Raw genomic sequence first — 22510 nt, forward strand, 5'->3', positions numbered from 1 at the left:
ATGTAGCATGTGTAGCTTGGGGACAACCTCTGGGTACTGTGGTGGGAATCTGCCATGCTGTGCTCAAGCCCGACTGCCACAGTATCTATGTACCATGGACTGCAACAGATTGTGAGACTATGAAGCCCACTGCTTCTCTGTTACTGTGTGTTTATAACCTTTTTAAAGCTTGTCAGGTTTTACATGGAAATTCTTGCCAATTGTTTGTGCACCACTTTTGGATGGAGTGTCTGTCCAGCCCAGTCTCACCAACCTTCAGTCACAAATAAACACACAGAGGCTTATGTTGATTATAAACTGTTTGGCCTATTGCTCAGGCTTCTTATTGGCTAGCTTTCTCTTAATTATTAACCTATTTCTATTAATCTGTGTATCTATATGTGGTCTTGGCTAACTAGTGTTTCCCAGGCCTTTCTTCCTCTGCAGCTACGTGGCATCTTGCTGGTGAGTCATCCTTCCCATTCTTCTTCCCAGCATTCTCCTAGTCTGACAGCTCCACCTATACTTCCTGCCTGGTTACATCCTGCCTGTCTATTGGATGAAACAGCTTTATTCATCAACCAATAAAAGAAACATACATTCACATCATACAGAAGGACATCCCACATCGTTATAAAAATTTGTGTCATTGGGCTCTAGTCTATGGCATGATAACATACCCAAGCAGGTATAATTTTGTTTTCCTTTTTTACCTGATTGTTGAGGCCAGGACTTTTAATAATGAGTTGGATGGAAATGGAGAAGTTTGAGAATTGGCATTCTTGCTTTGTTCTGCATCAAAAGTCTTTTAATTTTCCTTCATTGATTATGACACTGAGGAGATAGATACTTTCATAGAGAAAGGGACAGTGGTCTTTCAAGTGAGTACTTCTGATTGAGATACTGATTCATGTTCTGGTTTTACTTCTGCCTTGAGTGGAGACCAGGCATGCCAGAACTGTTTCAGCCAGAGTCATTGGTGCGTGCTAGAGTTCCCAATTCAGCACTGGGCTGAAGAGGCCATAGAATCCTCATGGGCAGACCAGCTTTCCCCCATGATGCTAACCAGTTTCTGTTATAAGTCCTATGAAAGTCTCTAGATTGGTGCCATTATAGTCCCTGTCTCTGGCACCTCCTCCTGTTGCACGTGATCTTTGCTTGCTTGGTTGCTTTCTCTTTCACTCCCACATAATCTATTGTGATGGTTTGAAAGAGAGTGGCACCTATAGACTCATATATTTGTTTGTTTGGTCCCCAGTTGGTGGACTATTTAGAAAGGACTAGGAGGTGTAGCCTTGTTTGAGGATGTGTGTCACTGGGTTTCAAAAGGCCATTTCAGCCTGTGTCTCTCTTTGCCTGGTTTCTGAAGATCACATGTGGGCTGTCAGCAGCTGCTTCAGGGCCATGCCTGCCTGCTTCCATGTTTCCCATCATGATGATCATGGACGTGTCTCTTAAAAACTGCAAGTAAGCCACAAATGTACATGTTTCTTTTCATAAGCTGCCTTGATCAGTGTCTCTTCACAGCAATAGAACAGTAACTAAGACACCTATAATAAACTCCTTTCTAAAACTAGTTTCCTGTTGGTCTATAAAATTCATTCTTTGTGAGATGAGAGCCCACAGCCACTGATTCAGTAGAAGTTCTGTGTGACTGTGAGCTCCTCACACCCTAACTCCTGAGTTAAGTTCACTCATGTCTACAAAGACTTCACTGCATTTAAGAGCCCAGTCTTTCTAGTTTTAACATTAGGTGTGGACTTCTTATAAATTTATTATGCTCTTAGGTTCCTGGTATTATGTGCTAGTAGTAGAAAGAGCAGCATGAGAAGTATCAGGAATGCTGTTAAGATTGATGGTTGTTCCATGGCTACAAGATATGATCTTGTTCCTTGTATCCATACTAATATCCTAATGCAGAACAGTAGTTTGACTATATCCTTACATCTTCTGCCAAACAGGCCTTTAATCCTTTCACTGCCAAGTTGAGAATTTTTCTAATCTCTATGTTGTACTTTCTTTTTGATTATAAATTTTCCTTTTCACATTTTACTATTAGCAGTTATGGTAAGTCAAGCAGCCCTCTTGACACTTCTTTCCCCTAACTGCCTTGCTGGTCCCAAAGTGTGAATAAATCATGAGTGGGAACATGACCACCATGCTTAACAGCAAGTGCTCCCTTACTTCTTTACAGGTGAACAAAGGGTGCAATGGTGAATGTCTTGATCTTGACCTTTACCCCTGTGAGCTGGTTTCTTGTGAAAGTCAGAATGTACCACATTCTACCTAGTTTTTGCCAGGATAACTTATTTTATTATTTCCTTAAAGCATTTTTTTGGGTGCTAGAGAGATTCCTTCTCCAACACCATGACTGCCTGCATATTACCATTGCTTCTCTTCATGATGATAATGGACTAAACCTCTGAAACTCTAAGCAAGTCCCAATTAAATGTTTTTCTTTATAAAAGTTGCTATGGTTATAGAGTTTCTTCACATCGATAAAAATCCTAACTAAGGCTTTAAATCCATAGGAGATGCTAGGTAGACATGGAAGTCTAGCTGGAAATCCAGCCACAGAAGAGGAGTTCCAGAGCAGGCAGGCTCAATAGACTAGCTATATTATTGAGCACTGGATTAATTGAGAGACTTTGACTCAATGAATAAGGTAGAAGAGTGATCAAGGATGATTTCTGACAATTGCCTTGGACCTCCACATGTACACACATTCATGTGCATATGCAACCACACATGTGCACTAGCACATGCAAAAATACATATGCACATGCAAACCCCACATACACAAATGAAAAACAAAAAAGAACATTTTTTGCTTCCTTTCTTCCTGCCCTGAGCATAGACAGTTGTGTATCTGGCTAAGCCAGTTTCCCCTTGGTTACTAGTCTCATCATCATAGTCCTGGTTAAACTTCTGCATTTCAAAATCCACAGTAGATTATGACTGTGGACCTTTTGGGATGAATGGATTACTAGTGGGCTTCATTTATTAGTACTTTTCTATCATCTTCAACTTCCACATAGAAATAATATTTTTCTAATTAGGTAGAAAAGTTATTGAAAAGAAAAGATTATCATCAACTTGCCCTGAAGAGTTCCAGTTATCTTTATTTAAACATTTAAACTCATACTCAGTTTAACAACTTAACACAGAAAATCCACACCCCTCCCACCTCCTGAGACATTAATGTGTTATATCACACAGTGTTGGGAGGTGACAACTCTCCAGAGAGGACAGGATGGAGGTTACTCAAGCTTGCTATGATTTATGTGAAGTGAGATCACTGCTCCATCTGAGGGTTCTTCACAGTCCAGAATGTTCAGAGATGCAGCACTTGCTCCAAATGCAACACGAGTTTGTGTTCTATGACCCAGCAATCACGTATCTGAAGCTGGCTCTGGATGTATTTTGAGAAGCCAGTTGGTATTAATTAATTTGACTATTTTCTTGTCAGCTGCTTTTGACACTTCATAAAATTATTCATTAGTTTCCCCTCAATCTTCTTTACAGTGTTTGCACTAATTTAACTTGGAATTGTTATAATTGTTGCCACATTTTCATTGTAGATAAATCTTAATCATTAAACTCAAGGACCTATAAAGTTTAAAGGATATTATACCTGTGTTAGACAATTTTTTATATTTCTTTTTTAAAAAATTAAATTAGAAACAAGCTTCTTTTACATGTCAATGTGAGTTCCCTCTCCCTCTGCTCCTCCTCTACCCCCCACCAACCCCAAAATTCTCTTTTTCCCTGTTCCTTTTAAATCTGTAAGCATGCACCTACCTTGTGGTAGAATGTTCAACCTTAAGATGAATGGAGTGTTGGGGATACTAGCTGTGGTTAAGGATACTTTCCTCAGAAACTAAACTTCCTCCCTCTACTGTGGTTACTTAGGTGCTTATAATATGTTTCTTTGTAGACTTTACTGTTCAGAAATTACACTTCCTCCCTCTACCATAGTTACTTAGGTGCTTATGTTTCTTTGTAGATTTCACTATTTTTGGTGTTGAACATTAAACTTCAATGTTAATTATACGAAGAAGTAATGGATGTAAAATTTTAATATTCATGGTCCTCAAGCCATCTTACAAGGACCACCCCCTCAATGTGTTAGCATTTCCAGGGATCAGATGAAGCAAGCTAACAGGTTTACCGAGTTGTTCTGTGTCTACATGGAGAGGATTGTCTGCTGAAGCAGTATTGCAATGGATGTCATTCTTCTGAGTCTGTATCTGGCACAGAGGAGGTCTTCATTCTTTTAGATAAACTCTCTGCCAGAGCAGAGAGTAGTGAATTGTGAAATGGTAGGAGTTTGTAAACTAGTATTTGCATGTAGGATGGAGAAACACAGATTGTCTTTGTTATTAAAATCAGACTCTCACTTAAAATGTAGGTCAAACTTGTGGTCCTATTAAAAACACTGTTAGACCCCTTCGCTCTTCATTCCTCCCTCTCTTCAACTAAATTCCCAATTTCAGCTCAGTGTATATCTGTGGATGTCTGTCTCTGCTTCCATCAGCCACTGGGTGAGGGTTGGAGAAACCCACAGGAACAATTGGCCTGAACAGAGGAGAGCATATCGACCCCAGATGCTGTCAGGGAGGCCAGTACAAGACTGATCCAGACCCCTGAACATGGTTGTCAATAAGGAGGCCTCTGCACTCCAGGGAGCCTCTGGTAGTGGATTAGTATTTTTCCCTGGTGCAAGAAGGGACTTAGAGAGCCCATCCCACGTGAAGGGTTACACTCTGGCCCTGGACACATGGGGAAGGGCCCAGGACCAGCACAGGAAGATTTGGTAGACTTTGCAGAGCCCCTGTTGAGAGCCCTACCCTGCCTGGGGAGTAGAGGGTGGATGGGGTGGGGTGTAGGCTGGGGGTAGGGGAGGAGAGATGGGGGTGAGGGGAGGGAGAGGGAGAAGGGACTTACATGTGAAACAAGCTTGTTCCCTAACTAGAACTAATAAATAAATTAAAAAAAAAACTGTTAGAAACCTGACTACCCTAAGGCATCTACAAATATGTCTTATTAAAATGTTTTATAGAACCCCAACAGATGGGCTAAAAAGAAGGGAGTAGAAGTGTGTAGTGGGGTTAGCAATGTGCCTGAGTGCACAGAACCTGATATTTGACACTGGAGGCTCTGTTAGTCCCACTGCACCGTGAAGAGGGCAATGGATTTTGGGCATATGATGGTTTGGATCTTGAATGTTTCCCATTGGTCCCTGTGCTAAAGTTTTGGTCGCCAGTGTAGCCCCACAACATATCTGAAAAATAGGAGGTCTGACAAAACCCCTATCATTTACATCATCATGCCTTAGCTCTCACTGGAGTACCCTTTCTTACGGGCTTCTACTCAAGAGACCTAATCATCAAAGCTGCAAATACATGCTTTACCAATGCACTTCTTCCTTTTTTTTTCCAAGATAGGGTTTCTCTGTGGCTTTGGAGCCTGTCCTGGAACTAGCTCTCGTAGACCAGGCTGGCCTTGAACTCACAGAAATCCACCTGCCTCTGCCTCCCAAGTGCTGGGATTAAAGGCGTGCGCCACCAATGCCCGACTTGCCTGAGCACTTCTAATCACATTAGTTGCCACCTCCCTTATAGCTCCTTACAGCTTATGAGTTATTTATTTTGTCTTAATAAAGAAACCTCATTTCCCACCACTCATTATTTTAAATGAAAATAACCCAAAACTTACAAACCCTATTAAACGATCTGCTATAGGAAGTATTTCTTCAGGCTTTATCATCTCACATAATTTTCCCATTACTTCTACCTAGGTAATAACTACACCATGACACTTAAAAACTACAGGGAGATGGTGGAACCTTTACTTGGTGTAGTCTTGTGGGAGGGCTTTCAATTCTTAAAGATAAGGCTTGAAGGGAACTGTGGACTGCAATTCCTCTTTACTCTTTTGTTCCTTCCTGGCCATGAAGTAAGTAGATTTGCTCCACCATATACCCCTGCACTGATGGTTAGCATACCCCAGCCCACAAGCAGTGGGGCCAAGAAATCCCAGACAAGAACCTCTAAAATGCTGAGCCAAAATAAATCTTCGTTCATCAGTTGATTGCCTCAGATGCTTTATTATAGGCATAGAATGCTGGTTAACAATTGAATTCAGAGAAGCAGCTTGTAAGGTCAGACAGCCTTTATGGAACTTGGCTATTCTCTTCTTGGTTGCAGGTCTATTCTCTAAAGCCAAGTTGCTAATTCAGAGACTCCTCTGAATCCTGGTGTCTTAGTTAAGGTTTTTATTGCTGTGAAGACACCATCATCATCGCAACTCTTGCAAGCAAAATATTTAATTGGGGTGGCTGGCTTACAGTTTAGAGGTTCAGTCCATTATCATCATGGCAGCCAGCAGGCAGACACGGTGCTGGTTACATCAGGATCAGAAGGCAACAGGAAGTCAACTAAGACACTGAGCAGTATCCTGAGCATAGACAACCTCCAAGCCCGCCCGCACAGTGACACATTTCCTCCAACAAGGCCATACCCACTCCAACAAACCAATACCTCCCTAAGAGATTATGGGAGCCAATTGCATTCAAACCACCACACCTAGAATGGAGGAAATTATAGGCCATATAAGATGACTGGCTATGATAGGAAAATGTCTATGGAGACTCAGTCTCTGCCCACTGATGTCACATGCTCACACTTCTGCTAGCCCCTGACTTCACTTATTCCAAATGGTTTGTACATCCATTACAAACTGAATTAGTTGTTAAAATTTTTCAGTCTTATTTCAGTTGTTTAAATATGTAACACTGTATTGTTTTGGTAATATTTTCTTTCTCTCAGGGTATATATAGTAGACACTGAAAATTGAAAGGAGCCTGTGAATAGAAGTGGGAAGATTTGGGACAGTGAATCAGGTGGCAGAGTATCTGGAAGCTTCTTGCAGATACAGATGGCTGACATAAACTGTTGTGGCAGGGAGTTTCTGCCAGACATCCCATGGCGTTTGCTACTGAATGTGCACTCAGTAAACTTTACAACAGCGTGCATGTGAAATCATGTCAAGTACTGAGAGTGGAAACTCTTCTCATTTCAAAAGTACCTGATCTTTCCTGCTGCTTGTAAATAATTTAGAGCTTCAGTTTTGCTGTTAATGATTTTATCCTTATAAATACTTTGAGGGATCACTAGGAGAGCTGAAGGTTTGACTATTTGGTGGCTCCTGGTTCTCAGATAAGTTCATTTTAACTATTTTTTTAAATCAGAAATATCATAAAGGGCTAGTGTGAAAGACTGGAATACAATGAAAAGGTGTGGTCTGAGTAAAAAAGTGTTAAAAGTTGAGCCAGTTGCTAAACTTAGTGCCAAAACATAACAGTTGATTTTATACTATAGGAAGCAACCATAATGACAAAATGATTGTATCTTCAAACTATAGCACAATGTAGTAAAACTAGGCAACTTTGCAGGTGGAAGCAGGGATTTTCAGTGACCGAATTCTCAGCTGTAGGACTTTGCAATTGGATATAAGCTGTTTAACTTTTGCCTATGCAACCTACTATTTATAGTTTTATATATTTTCAAATGGCTTCAGATTTTATCTCTATACTACAAAAGGTACATAAAAGGTATAACTATATTAACACTGTGGTGGTTTGAATGAAAATGTCCCCCATAGGTCCACAGGGAGTGTCACTATCAGGAAACATGGCTTGTTGGAATAGGTCTAGCCTTGTTGGAGGAATTGTCACTGAGGGTGGTTTTAAGCTCAAACCAGCTCACCGGTTCACTTTATCTTCCTATTGCCTGCTGATCAAGATGTAGCACTCTCAACTACCTCTCTAGTATGTATGCCACCTTACTTCCTGCCATGATGATGATGGCAGGAACAGTAAGCCAACCTCTCTTAGTTTGTTTATTCCCCATGCTCCAGTTTACAATTTTATTGCCACTCCATGCTGATACATTAAATCCATTTCATTTCTTTCCCTCTTACAGGTAAAGATAACACTTCCAATTGCATGTTTAACTATTTTGTTATTTATGAAAAGTTGAACATTTTATTAATAATATTTTATTCACTTTATCTTATTTTATTTTCATTAGTTCTTTGAGATTTTTTACAATGTATTTTCCTCACATTTACTCCTTTCCCAGATATACTCCTGTCCATATATAGCCAACTTTGTGTTCTTTTATTGTTTTGCAAACCCATCAAGCCAAATTTATGCTGTTCATGAATTCCTGGATATGGGGCTTTCTATTAAAGCACGGTAGATTTACCAGGGGCTACATTATTAAATAAAACCAACCATCTATCTACAAGAATCTATCAATTACCAATAGATCTTTGGCTAGAGGTAGAATTTGTGTTACCTCTCTTCTTTATATTGGGATTTGTCCTGACCTGAGCATGCTCTCATGACTTTTGTGAGTTCATATTTGCACTTCCCTGCTGTGTCTGGAAGATAATGTTTCCTTATCATCACCTACTGCCTCTGGTTCTTATACTCTTTTTTTTTTTTAAAATTATAAATGCCTGGCCCTATCTTGGCTTATTTCTTTTTCTTTTTTAAATCTTTTATTTTAGAAGCACTCTTATTTACATATTCATTCCCCCATTCCCTCACCCTCTCATCCTCCCATGATCCCCACCAACCCCCAACCTACCCCTCTCCCCTCCCCAGGGAGACACATCATTTGGGGGAGGGCCCAGGCCCTTATTCCTGTATCTGGGCTGCAATAGTATGCCTCCATAGGGGGAGGGCTCCCAAAGTCCATTTGTGCTCTAGGGATAAACTCTGTTTATCCACTGTTAGAGGTACCATAGACTGTCTTGGCCTCCTAGCTGGCACCCACATTCAGAGGGCTTCGTTTGACCCAATGCTGGTTCCCCAGCTTTACAATTAGGGTCTCTGTGCTCTCACCAGGTCAGGTCAGCTGTTTCTGTGGGTTTTCCCAGCATGTCTTGACTCCTTTGCTCATCCCTACTTCCTCTCCCCAACTGGATTCCAGGAGTATGGCTCAGTGTTTAGCTGTGGGTGCCTGTTTTTGCTTTGATCAGCTACTGGATGAAGGCTCTAGGAATGGTAACTAAGGTAGTCATCAATCTCACTATAGGGGAGGGCATCAAAGGCAGCCTCTCCACCACTGCCTAAATTCTTAGTTGGGCTCATCCCTGTGGATCTCCTAACATTTCCCCTGTGCCAGACCTTTCTCCAAACTTATACTGTCTCCCACTATCAAGGCATCTCCTTTCTTGTCCTCCTCTATTCCTCCCCTATCTCAGTCCTCTTGTTCTCCTCCCCATCCCCTTCTTCCCTTTCCACCTGATTCCTCCCCTCTCCATGCTCCCAATTTTCTCAGGGGTTCTTGTCCCCTCCCCTTTTTTGACGGACTAGGCAATCTTCTCTTGGGGTCCTCCTTGTTTCCTAGATCCTCTGGCAGTGTGGATTGCAGACTGGTAATCCTTTGCTCTATGTCTAAAAATAATATATGAGCGAGTACACACCATGTTTGTCTTTTTGTGACTGGGTTACCTCACTCAGGATGGTTTCTTCTAGTTCCATCAGTTCGCCTGTGAATTTCAAGATTCCATTGTTTTTTTTTTTTCTGCTGAATAGTACTCCATTGTGTAATGTACCACATTTTCTCCATACATTCTTCTGTTGAGGGGCATCTAGGTTGCTTCCATGTTCTGGCTATTACAAATAATGCTGCTATGAACATAGTTGAACTTATGTCCTTATTGTATGAATGTGTGTTTTTTGGGTATATGCCCAAGAGAGGAACTGCTGGATCTTGAGGTAGATAGATTCCCATTTTCCTGAGAAACCGACATACTGATTTCCAAAGTGGTTGTACAAGTTTCCACTTCTATCAGCAATGGAGGAGTGTTCCTCTTTCTCTAATCCTCTCCAGCATAGACTGTCATAGGTGTTTTTGATTTTAGCCATTCTGACAGTAGTAAGATGGTATCTCAGAGTCGTTTTGAGTTGCATTTCCCTGGTGGCTAAAGATATTGAGCACTTTCTTAAGTGTCTATCAGCCATTTTAGATCCCTCTGTTGAGAATTCTCTATTTAATTCTGCACCCCACTTTTCAATTTCATTGCTTGGTGAGTTCTTTGTATATTTTAGAAATCAGTCCTCTGTCAGATGCAGGGTGGGTGAAGATCTTTTCCCATTCTGTGGGCTGCTGTTTTGTCTTGCTGACTGTGTCCTTTGCCTTACAGATGCTTCTCAGGAGGTCCCATTTATTAATTGTTGATCTCAGTGTCTGTGCTACTGGTGTTATGTTCAGGACACAGTCTCCTGTACAAATTCGTTCCAGGGTACCTCCCACTTTCTCTTCTAAGAGGTTCAGTGTGGCTGGATTTGTGGTGAGGTCTTTGATCCATTTGGACTTAAGTTTTGTGTATGGCAATGGATATGGATCTATCTGCAACCTTCTACATCTCTGAATCCAGTTATGCCAGCACCATTTGTTGAAGATGCTTTCTTTTTTCCAGTGTATAAATTTAGCTTCTTTGTCAAAAATCAGGCGTTTGTAGGTGTGTGGGTTAACTTCAGTGTTTTCAATTCAGTTCCATTGGTCTACCTTTCTATTTTTGAGCCAATAACAAGCTGTTTTCAGGACTATTGCTCTATAATAGAGCTTGAAGTCAGGGATGTTGATGCCTCCAGAAGTTCCCTTATTATTGTACAGGGTTGTTTTGGCTATCCTGGGTCTTTTGTTTCTCTATATAAAGTTGAGTATTGTTCTTTCAAGGTCTGTGAAGAATTGTGTTGGGATTTTGATGGGGATTGCATTGAATCTGTAGATTGCTTTTGGCAAGATTGCCATTTTTACTATGTTGATCCTACCTATGCAAGAGCATGGGAGATCTTTCCATTTTCTGGTATCTTCTTTAAAGACTTAAAGTTTTTTTTTTTAAAGGAAATTATTATCTTTAAATGTATAGTGATTTTAATATTCTTTTATTGTTCTATTTTTTCCATTTTTTAATTTGAATTAGAAACAAGATTGTTTTACATGTCAATCCCAGTTCCCTTTTCCTCCCCTCCTCCCATGCCAGCCCCCCAACTAAAACCCTACCTATCACATACCCTTTCTGCTCCCCAGTGAGGGTGATTCCTTTCATAGGGGGTCTTCAGAGACTCAAAGATATTCTTACTGTACAGGTCTTTCACTTGTGTGGTTAGTGTTACCTCAAGATATTTTATGTTGTTTGTGGATATTGTGAAGGGTGATGTTTCTCTGATTTCTTTCTCAGTGCATTCATCATCTGTATATAGTAGGGATTTTTTGAGTTAATTTTGTATCCTGCCATTTTGCTGAAGGTGTTTATCAGCTTTAGGAGTTCCCTAGTAGAGTTTTTTTGGGCCACTTATATAGACTATCGTATCATCTGCAAATAGTGAAAGCTTCACTTCTTCCTTTCCAATTTGTATCCCCTTGATCTCCTTTTGTTGTCTTATTGCTCTAGATAGATTCAAGTACAATATTGAAGAGATATGGAGAGAGTGGACAGCCTTGTCTTGTTCCTGATTTTAGAAGAATAGCTTTGATTTTCTCTCCATTTATTTGATGCTGGCTTGCTGTGTATTGCTTTTATCATGTTGGGGTATGTTCTTGTTATTCCTGTTCTCTCCAAGACCTTTATCATGAATGGGTGTTGAATTTTGTCAAAGGTTTTTTTCAGCATCTAGTTAGATGACCATGTGGTTTTTCTTTGCAGTTTGTTTATATGGTGGATTATATTGATACATTTTTTATGTTGAACCATGCTTGAATCCCTGGGATGAAGCCTACTTGATCATGGTGGATGATGTTTCTTTTTTTTGGTTTTCAATGTTTTTTTTTATTATTTTTAAAAAAGCACATAAAAAATTAAGTTCAAAACATCAGTGTAGCATTCTCAATTTTCCCATGAAACACTTGGGTTGACTTATTAAAATCATCTGCCTAAGTCAGAAAATGTTTTCCAGATGTTATCTAGCTTAGCTGCATACACATAAGCAGTAGTTCTTGTGTGGAACCAGGGCTCTGTCTGCTATCACAAGCAAGACTTGGGTAAGTGAATACTTATTTCACAGATTAGGTTAAGTGTATATATTTTTTTAAACTCAAAGATATTTTCACTTCAAAGGATGTCAGCTTTCCAAATCTTTTTTTGAATTACAAACAAGACTAAATTACATGACAATCCCAGTTCCCTTCTCCCTCCCTTCCTCTGCCACCACCCTACAACTAAAACCCTACTATTAAGATTGAAGTCTCTTTATTCAAGAACACACCAGGGCAAAACACAGGCCAGAGCTAGGTTATAGAACCCAGCAAGCACGGCCAGAACAAAAAGGGCCCAGGGTCCCCACGTGCAGCCCCTTAAGAAGCTCCCTTATGTCACCTCGGCTTTCCTTCACCATGCCCTTATGGGCGAGTCCTCGGTCCACCTGTACCTGTCCCAGGACTATTGGGTGGGGCTAGGGTGTCTCCCTGCACCCTACCTATCTCATATCCTTTCTTGTAATCTACACATGACTCAAACTTTCTGCTCCCTCATGACCTCTGCATCCTTCCTCTTCTTACCTTCTCATTCTGGTAGCTCCCTCGCCCCTCTGCCCATGCTCTCAATTTGCTCAGGGGATGGTGACCCTTTCCCCTTCTCCTGGGGACAAAGTTTGCCTCTTTTAGGGACCTCCATGTTTATTTGCTTCTTTGGCAGTGTGGATTGTAGGCTGGTAATCCCTTACTGTATGTCTAAAATCCACATATGAGTGAGTACATATCATGTTTGTCTTTTTGTAATTGGGTTACCTCGCTCAGAATGGTTTCTTCGAGTTCCATCCATTTTCCTGCAAATTTCAAGATTCCATTGTTTTTTTTTTTTTCTGCTGAGTAGTACTCCATTGTGTAAATGTACCACATTTCTCTATCCATTCTTCAGTTGAGGGGCATCTAGGCTGCTTCCAGTTTCTCGCTATTACAAATAGTGCTGCTATGAACATCGTTGAACAGATCTCCTTGTTATATGAATGTGCTTCTTTTGGGTATATGCCTAGGAGTAGAATTGCTGCATCTTGTGGTAGACTCATTCCCATTTTCTTGATGAGTTTCCATACTAATTTCGAAAGTGGCTGTACAAGTTGGCACTCCCACCAGCAATGGAGGAGTGTTCCTCTTTCTCCACATCCTCTCCAGCATAAACTGTCATTGGTATTTTTGATTTTAGCCATTCTGACAGGAGTAAGATGGTATCTCAGAGTTGTTTTGATTTGCATTTCCCTGATGGCTAAGGATGTTGAACACTTTCTTATGTGTCTTTCAGCCATTTTAGATTCCTCTATTGAGAATTGTCTATTTAGTTCTGTACCCGTTTTTTAATTGGATTGTTTGGTGTTTTGGTGGCTAGCTTCTTGAGTTCATTGTATGTTTTGGAAATCAGCCATCTGTCTGATGTGGAGTTGGTGAATATCTTTTCCCAGTCTGTGGGCTGCCGTTTTGTCTTGCTGACTGTGTTTGTAGGTTTCCTGCAATTTGTATTGCTGTTGAATTCTAGCTTTAAAGCATGGTGATCTGTTAAGATACAGGGGGTTATTTCAATTCTTTTGTATCTGTGGTGTTTTGCTTTGCTGCCAACTATGTGGTCAATTTTAGAGAAGGTTCCATGTGGCGCTGAGAAGAAGGTATATTCTTTTGTATTTGGATGGAATGTTCTATAGATATCTGTTAAATGTAGTTGGGTCATAACTTCTTTTTAGATCCTTTGTTTCTTTGTTAAGTTTCTGTCTGCTGGTCCTGTCTAGTGGTGAAAGCAGCTTGTTGAAGTCTCCTACTATAAGTGTGTCTGGTTTTATGTGTGGTTTGAGCTTTAGTAATGCTTCTTTTACAAATGTGGGTGCCTTTGTATTTGGGGCATAGATGGTCAGGATTGAGACTTCATCTTGGACTTTTCCTGTGATGAGTATGAAATGTCCTTCTTCATCTCTTTTGATTGATTTTAGTTTGAAGTCTAATTTGTTAGATATTAGGATTGCTACACCAGCTTGTTTCTTGGGCCCATTTGATTGGAAAATCTTTCCCCAATCCTTTACTCTGAGGTAACGCCTGTCTTTGGAGTTGAGGTTTGTTTCTTGTATACAGCAGAAGGATGGATTCTGTCTTTGTATCCATTCTGTTAGACTGTATCTTTTTATGGGCAGGTCTAAGCCCATTAACATCGAGGGATATTAATGTCCGTTGTTTGTTTGTTCTTGTTTGTTTTGGATTTAGTGTTGGTGGTGTCATTGTGTGTGGATTTCACCCTCCTGTTCTTTTCGTGTTTGGTAGAATTGGATTATCTATTGCCTATATTTTTGTGAGTGTAGTTGTCTTTGTTGGGTTGGAAATTTCCTTCTAGAACTTTCTGTAGTGCTGGATTTGTGGATATGTATTGTTTAAGTCTGGTTTTGTCATGGAATATCTCGTTTTCTCCATGTATAGTGATTGAAAGTTTTGCTGGGTACAGTAGTCTGGGTTGGCATCCATGCTCCCTTAGTGATTGTAGGATATCTATCCAGGACCTTCTGGCCTTCAAAGTTTCCATTGAGAAGTTGGGTGTGATTCTGATAGGTCTTCCTTTATATGCTACTTGGCCTTTTTCCTTTGCTGCTCTTAATATTTTCTCTTTGTTGTGTATGTTTGGTGTTTTGATTATTATGTGTTGAGGGGACTTCTTTTTATGGTACAGTCTCTTTGGTGTTCTGTAATCTTCTTGTACTTTCATAGGCATATCATTCTTTAGGTTTGGGAAGTTTTCTTCTATAATTTTGTTGTATATGTTTTCTGTACCTTTGAGTTGTATTTCTCCACCTTCTTCTATACCTATTAATCTTAGGTTCGGCCTTTTCACGGTGTTCCATATTTCCTGGATATTTTGTGTTAAGGATTTGTTGGACTTGAGATTTTCTTTGGTTGATGACTGTATATCCTCTAGCGAGTCTTCAACAACTGATATTCTCTCTTCCATCACTTGGATTCTATTGGTTATACTCACATCTTTAGTTCCTGATCATTTATCCAGCCTTTCTATTTCCAGCATCACCTCATTCTGTATTTTTGTTATTATTTCTATTTCGTCTTTCATGCCTTGAACTGTTTTGAGTCCTTCCTATACTTGTTTGGTTGTTTTTTCTTGGCTTTCATTAGATTCTTTGTGAGATTTGTTATCTTCTTGAATTCTTTGGTTTGTCTTTTCCTCCATCTCGTGTAATTTTTTGCTTGTTTTTTCTTCTATTTCTTTAAGGGATTTTCTTGTTTCTTCTTTAAAGGACTCTATCATCTCCCTAAGATAATTTTTTCAAACTTTTTTATTTGAATTAGAATCAGGATTGTTTTACATGCCAATCCCATTTCCCTTCTCCCGCCTGTCCTCCACTACTCGCCCCCCCCCAACTAAAACCTTATCTGTCACATATCTTTTCTGCTCCCCCTGGATGGTAAGGCCTTCCATAGGGTGTCATCAGAGTCTTTCCTTTCCTTTGGGGTAGGGCCTAGGCCCACCCCCAAGTGTCTTGGCTCAGGGAGTATTCCTCTATATGGACTGGGATACTGGGCTTCTACGGGAGGTCCTATAGATTTCTGAGGTTTCCTCACAGAAACCCATGTTCCTTGGGTCTGGATCAGTCCCATGCTGGTATTCCAGCTATCAGACTGGGGAGCAAGAGTTCCTGGATGTTCAGGTCAGCTGTTTCTGTGTGTTTCACCAGCTTGGTCTGGACCTCTGTGCTCTTCACTGGTCCTTCTCTGCATCTGGGTTCCAGTTCAGATCGGTGATTAGTTCTAAGTGTCTGCTTCTACTTCCACCAGCTGCTGGATGAAGGCATATAAGTCAGTCATCAATCTCATAATCAGGGGAGGGCATTTAAGGTAGCCTCTCCTGTGTTGCTGAGATACTTAGCTGGTGTCATCTTTGTAGATCTCCATACATTTCCCTAGTGCCTGATTTCTCTGTAAACCAAAAATATCTCCCTCTATTATGATATCTCCATTCTTGTTATCGTGTATTCTGACTAATATTTTCTGCTCCCTCATGTCTTCTGCATTCCTCTTCCTCTCCCCGTCTCATTCTCTTAGCTCCCTCCCCCTCTTCCTGTGCACCTAATTTGCTCAGCAGATCTTGAACTTCTCCCTTTCTCCAGGGGACCATGTATGTCTCTCTTAGGGACCTCCATGTTTATTTGCTTCTTTGGCAGTGTGGATTGTAGGCTGGTGATCCTTACTGTATGTCTAAAATCCACATATGAGTGAGTACATACCATGTTTGTCTTTTTTCGATTTGGTTACCTCGCTCAGAATGGTTTCGAGTTCCATCCATTTTCCTGCAAATTTCAAGATTCCATTGTTTTTTTCCCCGCTGAGTAGTACTCCACTGTGTAAATGTACCACATTTTCTCTATCCATTCTTCGGTTGAGGGGCATCTAGGCTGCTTCCAGTTTCTCGCTATTACAAACAGTGCTGCTATGAACATGGTTAAACAGATGTCCTTGTTGTATGAATGTGCTTCTTTTGGGTATATGCCTAAGAGTGGAATTGCTGGATCTTGTTGTAGACTGATTCCCATTTTTTTGAGGAGTCGCCATACTGATTTCCAAAGTGGCTGTACAAGTTGGCACTCCCACCAGCAGTGGAGAAGTGTTCCCCGTTCTCCACATCCTCTCCATCATGAACTGTCATTGGTGTTTTTGATTTTGGCCATTCTGACAGGAGTAAGATGGTATCTCAGAGTTGTTTTGATTTTCATTTCCCTGATGGCTAAGGATGTTGAACACTTTCTTATGTGTCTTTCAGCCATTTTAGATTCCTCTATTGAGAATTGTCTATTTAGCTCTGTATCCCACTTTTTAATTGGAATGTTTGGTGTTTTGGAGACTAGCTTCTTGAGTTCTGTTTATATTTTGGAGGTCAGCCCTCTCTCAGATGTGGGGTTGGGGAATATCTTTTCCCAGTCTGTGGGCTGCCATTTTATCTTGCTGACTGTCTCCTTTGCTTTATAGAAGCTTCTCAGTTTCAGTGGTCCCATTTATCAATTGTTGACCTCAGTGTCTGTGCTACTGGTGTAAAGGTCAGGAAGCAGTCTCCTGTACCAATTAATTCAAGGGTATTTCCCACTTTGTCTTCTAATAGGTTCAGTGTAGCTGGATTTATGTTGAGATCTTTGATCCATTTTGACTTACATTTTGGGCAAGGCAATAGGCTTGGGTCTAACTGCATTCTTTTACATGTTTGCAACCAGTTATACCAGCACAATTTGTTGAAGATGTTCTCTTTGTTCCATCGTATAAATTTGGATTGTTTGTCAAAAATCAGGTGTTCATAGGTGTGTGGGGTAATATCAGGATTTTCAATTCTATTCCATTGGTCTACTAGTCTATTTTTGTGCCAATACCAAGCTGTTTTCAGGACTATAGCTCTGTAATAGAGCTTGAAGTCAGGGATGGTGATGCCTCCAGAAGTTCCTTTATTGTATAGGGATGTTTTGGCTATCCTGGATCGTTTGTTTCTCTGTATAAAGTTGAGGATTGTTCTTTCAAGGTCTGTGAAGAATTGTGTTGGGATTTTGATGGGGATTGCATTGAATCTATAGATTTTTTTTGGAAAGATTGCCATTTTTACTATGTTGATCCTGCCTATCCAAGAGCATGGGAGATCTTCCCATTTTCTGGTATCTTCTTTAATTTCTTTCTTTAGAGACTCAAAATTCTCCTGGTACAGGTCTTTCACTTTTTTGGTTAGTGTTACCCTAAGGTATTTTTTGTTGTTTGTGGCAATTGTGAAGGGTGATGCTACTCTGATTTCTTTCTCCACTAATGTGTCATTTGTATATAGTAGGGCTACCGATTTTTTTGAGTTAATCTTCTATCCTGCCATTTTGCTGAAGGTGATTATCAGCTGTAGGAGTTCCCTTGTAGAGTTTTTCAGGTCACTAGTGTAGAGTATTATATCATGTGCAAATAGTTCTTCCTTTCTGATTTGTATTCCCTTTATCTCCTTTTGTTGTCTATTGCTCTAGCTAGAACTTTAAGGACAAGTTTGTAGTGGTATGGAGAGAGTGGACAGCCTTGTCTTATTCCTGATTTTAGAGGAATTGCATTGAGTTTCTCTCCATTTAATTTGATGTTGGCTGTCAGCTTGCTGTATATAGCTTTTATTATGTTGAAGTATGTTCCTGTTATCCCTGATTTCTCCAGGACCTTTATCACGAAGCGGTGTTGGATTTTGTCAAAGTCTTTTTCGGCATTTAGTGAGATGATCATGTGATTTTTTTCCTCAGTCTGTTTATATGGTGGATTACATTGATGGATTTTCATATGTTGAACCATCCTTGCATCCCTGGGATGAAGCCTACTTGGTCGGGATGGATGATTTCTCTGATGTATTCTTGGATTCGATTTGCCAATATTTTATTGAGAATTTTTGCATCCATGTCCATGAGGGATATTGGTCTGTAGTTCTCTTTTTTAATTGTGTCTTTGTGTGGTTTGTGTATCAAGGTTATTGAAGCCTCATAAAAAGAGATTGGTAATGACCCTTCTGCTTTTATTGTGTGGAATACTTTGAGGAGAATTGGTATTATCTGTACTTTGAATTTCAGGTAGAATTCTGCACTGAAGCCATCTGTCCCTGGGCTTTTTTTGGTTGGGAGAATTCTAATGAGTTCTTCAATTTCATTAGAGGTTATAGGTCTATTTAAGTTGCTTATCTGTTCTTGATTTAATTTTGGTAAGTGAATCTGTCCAGAAAATTGTCCATTTCATTCAGATTTTCCAATTTTGAGGAATATAGGGTTTCAAAGTATGACCTGATGATTCTCTGGATTTCCTCTGTGTCTGTTGTTATGTTCCCTTTTTCATTCCTGATTTTATTAATTTGCATGTTCACTCTTTGTAGTTTGGTAAGTTTCGATAAAGTTTTTTCTATCTTGTTGATTTTTTCGAAGAAACAAATTTTTGTTCTATTGATTCTTTGTATTGTTCTCCTAGTTTCCATTTCATTTATTTCAGCCCTCAATTTGATTATTTCCTGGCATCTGCTCCTCCTGGGTATATTGGCTTCTCTGTTTTCTAAAGCTTTCAGTTGTGCTGTTAATTCTCTTGTGTGATTATTCTCTTGTTTCTTCATGTGGGCATTTAGCGCTATGAACTTTCCTCTTAGCACTGCTTTCAAAGTATCCCATAGGTTTGGATATGTTGTGTCTGCATTCTCATTGAATTCTAGGAAATCTTTAATTTCTTTTTTTTAATTTCTTCCTGGACCCATGAATTGTACAATTGGGTGTTATTTAATTTCCATGAGTTTGTAGGTTTTCTGTAGTTCGTGTTGTTGCTGAATTCTAATTTTAAAGCATGGTTGTCTGATAAGACACAGGGGGTTATTTCAATTTTTTTGTACTTGTTGAGGTTTGCTATGTTGCCAAGTATGTGGTCGATTTTAGAGAAGGTTCCATGTGGCGCTGAAAAGAAGATAAATTGTTTTGTATTTGGATGGAAGGTTTTATAGGTATCTGTTAATCCTATTGTGCCATAACTTCTATTAGTTCTTTTGTTTCTTAAGTTTCTGTCTGGTGTTCCTGTCCAGTGGTGAGAGTGGGGTGTTGAAATCTCCCACTATAAATTTGTGTGGTTTTATGTGTGATTTAAATTTTAATAATGTTTTTTTTACAAATGGGGATGCCTTTGTATTTGGGGCGTAAATGTGCAGAATTGAGACTTCATCCTGATGGATTTCTCCTGTGATGAGTAGGAAATGACTTTCTTCATCTCTTTTGACTGATTTTAGTTTAAAGTCCAATTTGTTAGATATTAGGATTGCTACCCTGCTTGTTTCTTGGGTCCATTTGATTGGAAGATCTTTCCCCAGCCTTTAATTCTTAGGTACTCTCCATCTTTGAAGTTGTGGTGAGTTTCTTGTATGCAGCAAAAGGAAGGATTCTGTCTTCTTTTCCATTCTGCTAATCTGTGACTTTTTTTAGGGGAGTTAAGACCATTAATGCTGTTGTATCTTAATGACCATTGATTATTATTCATTATTTTTTGATTTTGATCTGGTGATAGTGTCGAGATTATGTGTGGGATTCTGTCCCTTTTTCCTTTTGGCTGTTGGTAAAGTGGGATTATCTATTGCCCATGTTTTTCTGGTTATAGTTAACTTCCTTTGTTGCAGTTTTCCTTCCAGAACTTTCTGGATTGGTGGATATTTATTGTTTGAACTGGTTTTATCTTGTTTTCTCCATCTATAATGATTGAAAGCTTTGCTGGCTATAGTAGTCTGGGCTGGAATCCATGTTCTCTTAGTGTAGGTAGAATATCTATCCAGGATCTTCTGGCTTTCAGAGTTCCCAAGATAAAGTCAGGTGTGATTCTGATAGGTTTGCCTTTATAGGTTACTTGTCCTTTTTCTTTTGCTGCTCTTAATATTTTCTCTTTGTTGTGTATGTTTGGTGTTTTGATTATTATGTGTCAAGGAGATCTTTTTTTTTGGTTCAGTCTATTTGGTGTTCTGTAGGCTTCTTGTATTTTCATTGGCATGTCTTTCTTTAGGGTGGGAAAGTTTTCTTCTATGATTTTGTTGAATATGTTTTCTGCGCCTTTGAGTTGGATTTCTTCACCTTCTTCTATACCTATTATTCTTAGGTTTGGTCTTTTCATGGTATCCCATATTTCCTGGATGTTTTGTGATAGGGATTTGTTGGGCTTAAGATTTTCCGCTAGTGTGTCTTCAACTCCTGAGATTCTCTCTTCCATCTCTTATATTCTGTTGGTTATGCTTACATCTGTAGTTCCTGATCATTTACCCAGCTTTTCTATTTCCAGCATTCCCTCAGATTGTGCTTTCTTTATTGTCTCTATTTCAGCTTTTAGGTCTTGAACTGTTTCCTTGACAGATTTGTTGATAACTTGTATTTTTTGGTTTGTTTTTTCTTCCATTTCTTTAAGGGATTTTCTCATGTCCTCTTTGAGGTCCTCTATCATTTTTATGAAGATACTTTTAAGGTCATTCTATTCTGGTTCATCTGCATCGTGATGTTCAGGTCTTACTGGTGTATGGTTCCTAGTGTCCAGTGGTGTCATAATGGGTTTTCTGTTGTTGGATGTGCTTTTACCTTATTCTCTTCTCATCCTTTCTTCTGGTGGGTGTAGCAAGAGTTTCTTGTTCTCATGGTAGGTGTGGGACAAGGTTCCCTTCTGGTAGATGCAAACAGATCCAATACTCTGATGTCGGTCCTCTTCTCGTGGATGGAAGTGTTACTGTCACCTGGGCATCGGCAATGTTCTGGCATGCCGGGTCCCGCTGGGCGGGCAGTTGGAGGCAGAGCTGTCACCGGGCCTTGGTGTATTGGATCTCGCTGACGAACATGCAAATTAATAAAATCAGGAATGAAAAGGGGGACATAAAACAGACACAGAGGAAATCCAGAGAATCATCAGGTCATACTTTGAAAACCTATATTCCTTGGGGGCGGATGGTAGAGGAGGAAGAGAGGGAGAAGGGAACTGGGATCATCATGTAATTCAATCTTGTTTGTAATTCAAATATATAAAAAAACAGGAGAATGGAAGAAAAGGATATCCAAAACAACCCTGTTCAATAAGGAACTTCTGGAGGCATCACCATCCCTGACTCAAGTTCTATTACAGAGCTATAGTCCTGAAAACAACTTGGTATTGGCACAAAAATAGACAGGCAGACCAATGGAATAGAGTTGAAAGCTCTGATATTAACCCACACCCTACGAACACCTGATTTTTGACAAACAATCCAAATATATATGCTGGAACAAAGAGAACATCTTCAACAAATGGTGTTGGCATAACTGGATGCAAGCATGTAGAAGACTACAGATAGACCCAAGCCTTTTGCCCTGCACAAAACTTAAGTCAAAATGATCAAAGACCTCAAAATAAACCCAGCCACACTGAACCTATTAGAAGATAAAGTGGGAAATACCCTTGAATTAATCGGTACAGGAGCCTGCTTCCTGAACATAACACCAATAGCACAGACACTGAGATCAACAATTAATTAATGGGACCTCCTGAAACTGAGAAGCTTCTGTAAGGCAGAGGACATAGTCAATAAGGCAAAATGGCAGCCCACAGACTGGGAAAAGATATTCACAACCCCACATCTGAGAGAGGGCTGATCTCCAAAACATACAACGAACTCAAGAAGCCAGTCTCCAAAATACCAAACATTCCAATTAAAAAATGGGTTCCGAACTTAATAGACAATTCTCAATAGAGGAATCTAAAATGGCTGAAAGACTCATAAGAATGTGTTCAACGTCCTTAGCCATCAGGGAAATACAAATCAAAATAACTCTGGGATACCATCTTACTTCTGTCAGAATGGCTAAAATCAAAAACACCAATAACAGTTTATGCTGGAGAGGACGTGGAGAAAGGGGAACACTCCTCCACTGCTGGTGGGAGTGCCAACTTGTACAGCCACTTTGGAAATCAGTATGGTGCCTCCTCAAGAAAAAGAGAATGAGTTTACCACA

This window comes from Cricetulus griseus, chromosome 3, assembly GCF_003668045.3.
Source record: "Cricetulus griseus strain 17A/GY chromosome 3, alternate assembly CriGri-PICRH-1.0, whole genome shotgun sequence".
Classification (NCBI taxonomy): domain Eukaryota; kingdom Metazoa; phylum Chordata; class Mammalia; order Rodentia; family Cricetidae; genus Cricetulus; species Cricetulus griseus.